This window comes from Amblyomma mixtum, chromosome 9, assembly GCF_055824585.1.
Source record: "Amblyomma mixtum isolate Tamu chromosome 9, ASM5582458v1, whole genome shotgun sequence".
NCBI lineage: Eukaryota > Metazoa > Arthropoda > Arachnida > Ixodida > Ixodidae > Amblyomma > Amblyomma mixtum.
This window is the reverse complement of record NC_143020.1, coordinates 89,243,175-89,250,277: the sequence shown is the minus strand read 5'-3', so window position 1 is coordinate 89,250,277 and position 7,103 is coordinate 89,243,175.

The window sequence follows — 7,103 nt, the reverse complement described above, 5'->3', positions numbered from 1 at the left end:
ACGGGAACGTGGCGCCCTCAATGTGATCTGCGCATGCGCAGTGACGGCTTCGGGTACACGCTATGCTGAAAGTATCGAAGAGCTGGCGCAGTGTAGCTCTCGCTACAGTGACAGGCTTCAGTTTTTAGCACTTCGGTATAACTCGAAGTCGGCACGATAGAGCTAGCGTGTCGTCCTGTTCTTTTGCTCGTTTCATGGTGCTAAGCTGTCACTACTATCGGATGAGATTAAGAAGTTTGCGGGGCACGGCGGCCGCAGCTGACAGAGGACAGGGTTAATTGGAGAGGCATGAAAGGCCTTTGTCCTGCAGTGGCCATAGTCGGGCTGATTACTGCCGAAAACCGCGCCGATTTAGCTTTGTTTTTGATTCATTGTGCCACTGTTCGTAGTTGAGACTTGTGATGTCATGACGGACAGTTAAACAAGCAGCGTTATTCGCTGGAATGACCATAAATCAGAATGATTCGTGACGAGAATTTAAATACGGCCCGGAAATGACGACATAGGGGATCGATTTTTTTTTCACTTCAGGGAACAAATGGAAGTCTCGGGAACCAAGCTTAAAGTTTATTTGGATTTAGCAGTAAAGGCCTATGCACTGAAAAACAACGTGCGCATTTTTAAAACGAACACCCCGAGTAACAATTTTCTAGTGTCATTAGTTATGGCGCTTTTTCTGTCGTCCCGGCGTCGCTTGTGGCGGACTGCTATTCACCTGGTCATAATTGGGGTCTTGTTTTTGAGGAAAACGAATGTTCGTAGCGCAAGGAAGGCGGAAGACGTCCATGGTTGTCGAGGAAAGATGTTCGTGATTGAGGAATAGCGGCCTTTGTCGCACAATAAAGGATGCCGTACGCACCGCACTATCCCTTCGCAAGTGTCCATTTGTTGGTCATGCTAGAAGTGACGCACAGACCTCTGGATGGATTGGTGCTAACACTAGTAACGTTGTCAGCGTTGATGCATGCAGCATCGTCCCGTGGCCACCAGCGACATTGCGTGCTTGCGCAGAGCCAGGAGCCTCGATGCGCAGCTTTTGTGTTGTGCCCTACAGCACTACCAAAGCTACGATGAGTGCAGAGGCGACGTTCTGCGGTATGTATTGTGCCTGTATAAAATGGTCATATCGAATAGCGCGCTTTAAAGGGCCACTGACCAGGGTCCGGACATTTTTGAAAAACAAGCCCACTGCATAGATGAGGCATCGAAGATAACCTCTGCAAAATATTAGAGCCACGCGCGCCCCGAAAAGCTGCGAAAATTCAAATCAAAGCCCGCTCGTTCTTTCCTTCTACAAAAATGTCCCCGCCCCACTACTCTGAACCCCGTTGACGTCATGGGAGTTACTTTCGCTAAAGGCATTCCATTGGTGCATCGTCCTGACTGACGGGAGAAGGTTGGGCGTAGCCTTGGCGTCGCGTCGTCTGCACAACGCTTTCCGCACCGCCTTCTGTCTTGGCACAAGCCTACAAATCCGCATGAAGGAACAACAACAAAAAAAAAACTGCGGAGGGAGCGTACGGTGACAGCCTTGAACCCTAGCGATAAAAAGTAAAAAATAGTAAAACTGAGTAAGTCGGTTCGACCCCCCTCGCCGTGATCACGTCACGAGACGCTCTGCGTGCGCGCTCCCTTCTCAGTTTTTTTTTTTTTTCTTCCATGCAAGCCCCCCAAAACAAGGTTTTAATTACTTGTGCAGTAGAGCCTTTCCCTCGCTCGCCCACTTCACCGCTCCGCACACACACCGCTTATCCTTCGTGCATCTTGCCTACGCCTTGACTCCAATGAACGACATGAGTTTAGGAGCGGAGAAAAGACACAACACACATGGAGAAAAGGAAACGGGCGGTTGCCCGGTCCGCGCTTCGCCGCGTGTTTCGAACAAAACCGACTTCCGCCCCTCCGGTCGTGAAACGATGGGGAGGCCTAAAAAAAAAATGAAAAGGTGGCTCGCTAACTGCGGATGACAAACAGATGTATGAAAGGATGCGCTCGCTAACAAGTTTAGGTGGTCGAGCCCCCCCACCCCTCAAATTGACGGTAGCAAGCAAAAACCAAGAAAAGAATTCTATTCAAGGTGGGGCCATGACGTAGACTTGTGACGCACTCCACGAGACACCACGCCTCCGGCTAACAGGGTGATTTTGCCTTGCTGAGCCTACTCGACGAGGCGCGGGAGAGAAAAATCTCTAGGAGGGGGCGGAAGGAGAGGAGGCTCGCTCCAAAAGAGGTAGGGAGTGTTTTCGACCAGGGGGTGTTAAGTGGGCATGCGCCTAACACTATTTCAAATCGAGCGTTAATCATTGAGCCGCCGCGGCGCGTACAGGATGGGCGCTGAACTCTCGACGGAACGAAGTTAACCAGGGTGATGGCTGGGCGCTAGTTGGTGCACCACAGCGCGAAAAGAACTAAGACAAGAATGAACTCACAAGACAGGATCCGGGCGCTGACTGGCAGGTTGTTAGGGCAACGGGGTGATGGTTGAATCGTGCTGTTTTTCGACATAGAAAAGAGCCCAGTATAGGAGAAATACGTTGAATAAGGACTTTTGTCTGGGAAAAGTCAAATAGCGGGCAGAGTGGGAGAGGAAACAAACGCGCGGGTTAATGGCATCCCAGTCGAAATCAAGAGGAAGAAATGGGCTTGGGCAGGGCATGTAATGCGAAGGCAAGATAACCGCTGGTCCTTACGGAGTGGATTCCAAGAGAGTGCAAGCGTAGCAGGGGGCGGCAGGTGGGCGGATGAGATTAAGCAGTTTGCGGGGATATGGTGGCACCAGTTGGCACAGGACAGGGTCAGTTGGAGATATCCTCTCCCTCATTAAAATTCCTTTCTCTCTCTCTATGCAAGAAATCTTCGCCCTGCATTGGGCGTAGTCATGCTGCTGCTGCTGATGATCATAAGTAGAACTGAGTGGATCTTGTAATTTGCAAAATTTTAAATGCTGCTGTCAACCGATTGGGGCGGCACCTCACCGCGCGTTCTTAGTCGCCCCTGCCTCACTGGCGTAGAGTGGAATATAGCCTTCTCATTCGTCGTGGACGGGATGGGGTGCGGGGGGGGGGGGGGTGCAGTTCGTCTGTTCTTGCATGGAGGCAAAAAAACTAAGGAGGGAGCGTCCGGCGACAGCCTCGAAGCCTAGTCTTAATCAGTAAAACAGTAAAAAAAGAAAGTTTGTACCCCCGTGATCATGCCACGTGATAGCGTGCGGTAAAATCTAGCCCCGCTGCGCGCGCGCATGCGCGGATTAGCGCGGCAAATTGACTGTAGATCAACCTCCTTGCTGTAGACGCTCCGCGCCACAATCCGCGCATACACGAGCACTAAAACATACCAGAACCAAAACATAAAGGACTGAATGGGAGAGTGAAAAACTGAGGGAAAAAACGGCTTCCTAAACACTCGGCTTGCGAACGCTGGCCGCGTGACGTCATGCTCCCTTCTTTTTTTTCCCTCCATTCTTCTGTATGTCTGTCCGGCATGTATGATTTGAGAGGGAGAGGAGAAACGTCACTTTTAGTGGCCCATATTATTTCATTTTAATGCCTTACAGACCCGGTGAGGGGTATTACATAAGGCGTGGGTCCAAATAGCATGGGGAGCAAGTGTTTAACACACAAAGATGACGGGTGACATTTACGGGAAAGTTTGATGTACAGTCTTTGTCAAAAGTATGCAGCCCAAGGGGCCTCCTTCTAACCTCTGCAGCGGGGCTCCTACTCAGGGGCCCTTATCTCGCGTAGGCAGGAGGAATTGTAAGCCCTCAACCCTCTCAAGCTTAGGAATGTTAAATGTGCTAAACAGCTAGCCTATCGCTACACGGCTTGGAAGTAAACCCACTGGGTTGTATATTTTTGAAAAAGGTTATATACGTGATGGCTGCGATGCTGTTGGGCAACTAGATCGTTCCAGTCTGCTGCAGCCCGAAAAAAAAAACGAAGCGGGAAAAGTAACTACATGCACGTTGCCGGTAGATTTGAAAAGGGCGATTGCGGTGAGATATGCGGGCTGGCAGGAGGTGGTCAGGAAGCGAACTATGGAAAAATTATGAAACAAGCCTAAACCGGCGCGACGAACTAAGAGTGGTAATAAGCCGGATTCTGCTTTCAATGCTGACATAGTGATATATCGTAAGAATATGAAGAATGAATATGAACCTGGGCGCTCGGTTTTGAACCGATTCCAGTGCATTGATAAAGCATGATAAACTCAGTATGGATCATTTCATTGTCTCTTTAAGCGTTCCCTTCGGTTATACTGAATTCAACCCCCCCACACACACACCGTGTCTCAGCGGTTATGGTGCTCGGCTGCTGACCCAAAAGACGCGGGTTCGATCCCGGCCGCGGCGGCTAGAATTTCTTTGGAGGAGAAATTCTAGAGGCCCGTATACTTTGGGACGTTAAACCCCATAAACCAACCAACCCCCCCCCCCCCCCCCCCACCCCGGTGGGGGGGCGGTGTTGGTTGGTTGGTTTATGGTACACACACATACATTAGATAAAGTCAGGAGAAATTGAAAAACATAACAGGATTTAATTCACGACGTTTCGGCTGGAGGGCCCGCCTTTTTGGAGTGGCCGAAACATCGTGAATTAAATTCTGTTGTTTTTCAATTTCTGATGACTTTATCTGATATTGATTAATATATATATATATATATATATATATATATATATATATATATATATATATATATATATATATATATTGAATATATATATTGATTGAATAGACAGCCAGCAACCAGTCTGCTTACGTTGGACAGAAAAATAATATTGCTCATATATTCCAAGCAAAGATGAGCAAATTTTGATTTGATTGATGTACAATTAGCGTGCACCTATGACTTTATCCTCTCCTATGAATGGTTTGGTTTGGTTTATGGGGTTTATCGTCCCAAAGCGACTAAGGCTATGAGAGACGCCGTAGTAGAGGGCTCCGGAAATTTCGACCACCTGGGGTTCTTTAACGTGCACTGACATCGCACAGTACACGGGCCTCTAGAATTTCTCCTCCAAAGAAATTCCAGCCGCCGCGGCCGGGATCGAACCCACGTCTTTTGGGTCAGCAGCCGAGCACCATAACCGCTGAGCCACCGCGGCGGCTCTCCTATGAATGAGAAGCGTAATTATTTCTTTCCCAAATAATCTTCTGGAAGAATGCGCCTGGTAATTCGAAGTTCGATGCAGAAGTCAAAACGAATTGCATTCTCCAATGCAAATTTGAAATTTCCCTCCAACAAAGTGTGTTGCAAGAATCTGCGAAAACGTCACAAACGCGAGACAACGCGCCTTCAAGTGTGCGATCTTCGTGCCTTCACGAGCCAGCCACGCTTGTCCGGAAGCCGGTCGCCTCCCACTCGTAGCTTCCACTTCACTGCAAGGAGTGGGCAGACGTAAATGCGCCATGCGGGGTGGTTTTCCAAACGGTTTCGCAAGGTGCGCCCGTTTGCTCGACGAATGTCACCAAGTGCGTCACATTGGACGTGCGCAAACTAAATGAGAGAACCTCATTTCTTGACTGGGCCGGTCCATACGTGCACCGAAACGACCGTTAAAGAGAGACGCAAAAGCAAGAAAAAAAAAATATATAGGAATGCGAATCTGGCAGGCGGTATCTGTTACCGGGAAGTTCCTGGAAGCCTCGAGACTCGTATATAAGGCTAGCCGCAGTCCTTTTTTTCCTCGTGTCGTCGCTCTGTCGGCAACCGGGTCCTACAAATTATTCGCACGGATTGTGCAACGGCGAGCCGTTTCCGTGTACACTTGTGCCTAATGCTGCCACTGGGGCGGATCGATGGCAGGTTTTATCGGTACTGGCTGCCGGAGTACAGTGGCAAAGGGATGAGGAAAATGGACGAAAGACAGGGAGAATAAGAAATGGCAGTCCGTATAACCCAATAGCTAGCTTATACACTACGATGCAGTACGTGTTTATAATCTCGTGTTTTTTATTGCGAAAACATTTCTAGGCACACTCCTCGGGCTTAGCGGTGTCCGTCTGTATGAAGCCTCCCAGCTGGCAAATGGCTCATAGTGGACACCTCAATCGCGCCGTGAGCAAGCGGTGTCGTCAATCTACAAATTGAAGCAGTTATGCGCCTTTCCATTTCTCAATACCCGCGGAAAGTTTAGACTCCGTTGATTTTGACGAAAGGCGCATAACTGGTTCCCTCTGTCAGTGGACACCTGAATCGCGCTTTGATGCAGGCGAACCCCAAAAAGCGCCCGTTTGCTGTGCGATGTCAGAGCATGTTGAAACCTTATTCTATACCTTGTAACATATAAATTGCTCCACTACAGCACCTCTTGCTCTCTCTTCCTTCTTTTACGGCGCGGTTGAGGTGTCCGCCGAGTAGCGAGAGTTACTACGCCATTTCCTTTCTTCAAAAAAAAAAAAGAAAAAAAACTGACTGAAGGTTCCGCATAGGGTTCACAACTGTTAGAATAAGCATCTGATCATGTAAAGCACAAAAAAATGGGATAGGCTCGCAATTACACCTCTGCACCTTTCCGGGAACAGCACTCGGAAAGGGTAGATGTCATGTACAGTGCTGTTCTAAATCTACTGGGCACTGCTTGGTTTGTGGGGGTTTAATATCCCAAAGCGACTCAGGCTATGAGGGACGCCGTAGAGAAGGGCTCCAGAAATTTCGACAACCTGGGGTTTTGATATGCACTGACATCGCACAGTACATAGGCCTCTAGAATTTCGCCTCCATCGAAATTCGACCGCCGTGGCCGGGGTCGAACCCGCGTCTTTCGGGTCAGCATTCGAGCGCCATAACCATTGAGCCACCGCGGCGGGCCCAGTTGCTCACAAAACTGAAAGTCATTATTGAGCTCTGTGCTATAGCTCCCACCATACTCCCGATACTTGCTTGGAGCACTGCATGAGGACTCCACAACAAATGTAATTGCCTGCCTCAACCATGCAAAAGCAATTTATATGTTACAAGGTATAGAATAAGGTTTCAACAGTGCATGTAATGGCTGCAAAAGTAGGGAAGTTCGCAGCCTCACTGAATTTGGAAGGAGTAATAGTCTCCCGCAAGTGGCCCCTTCTGCGCCACTGAAAATCCAGGAACATGTGCAAGGCAC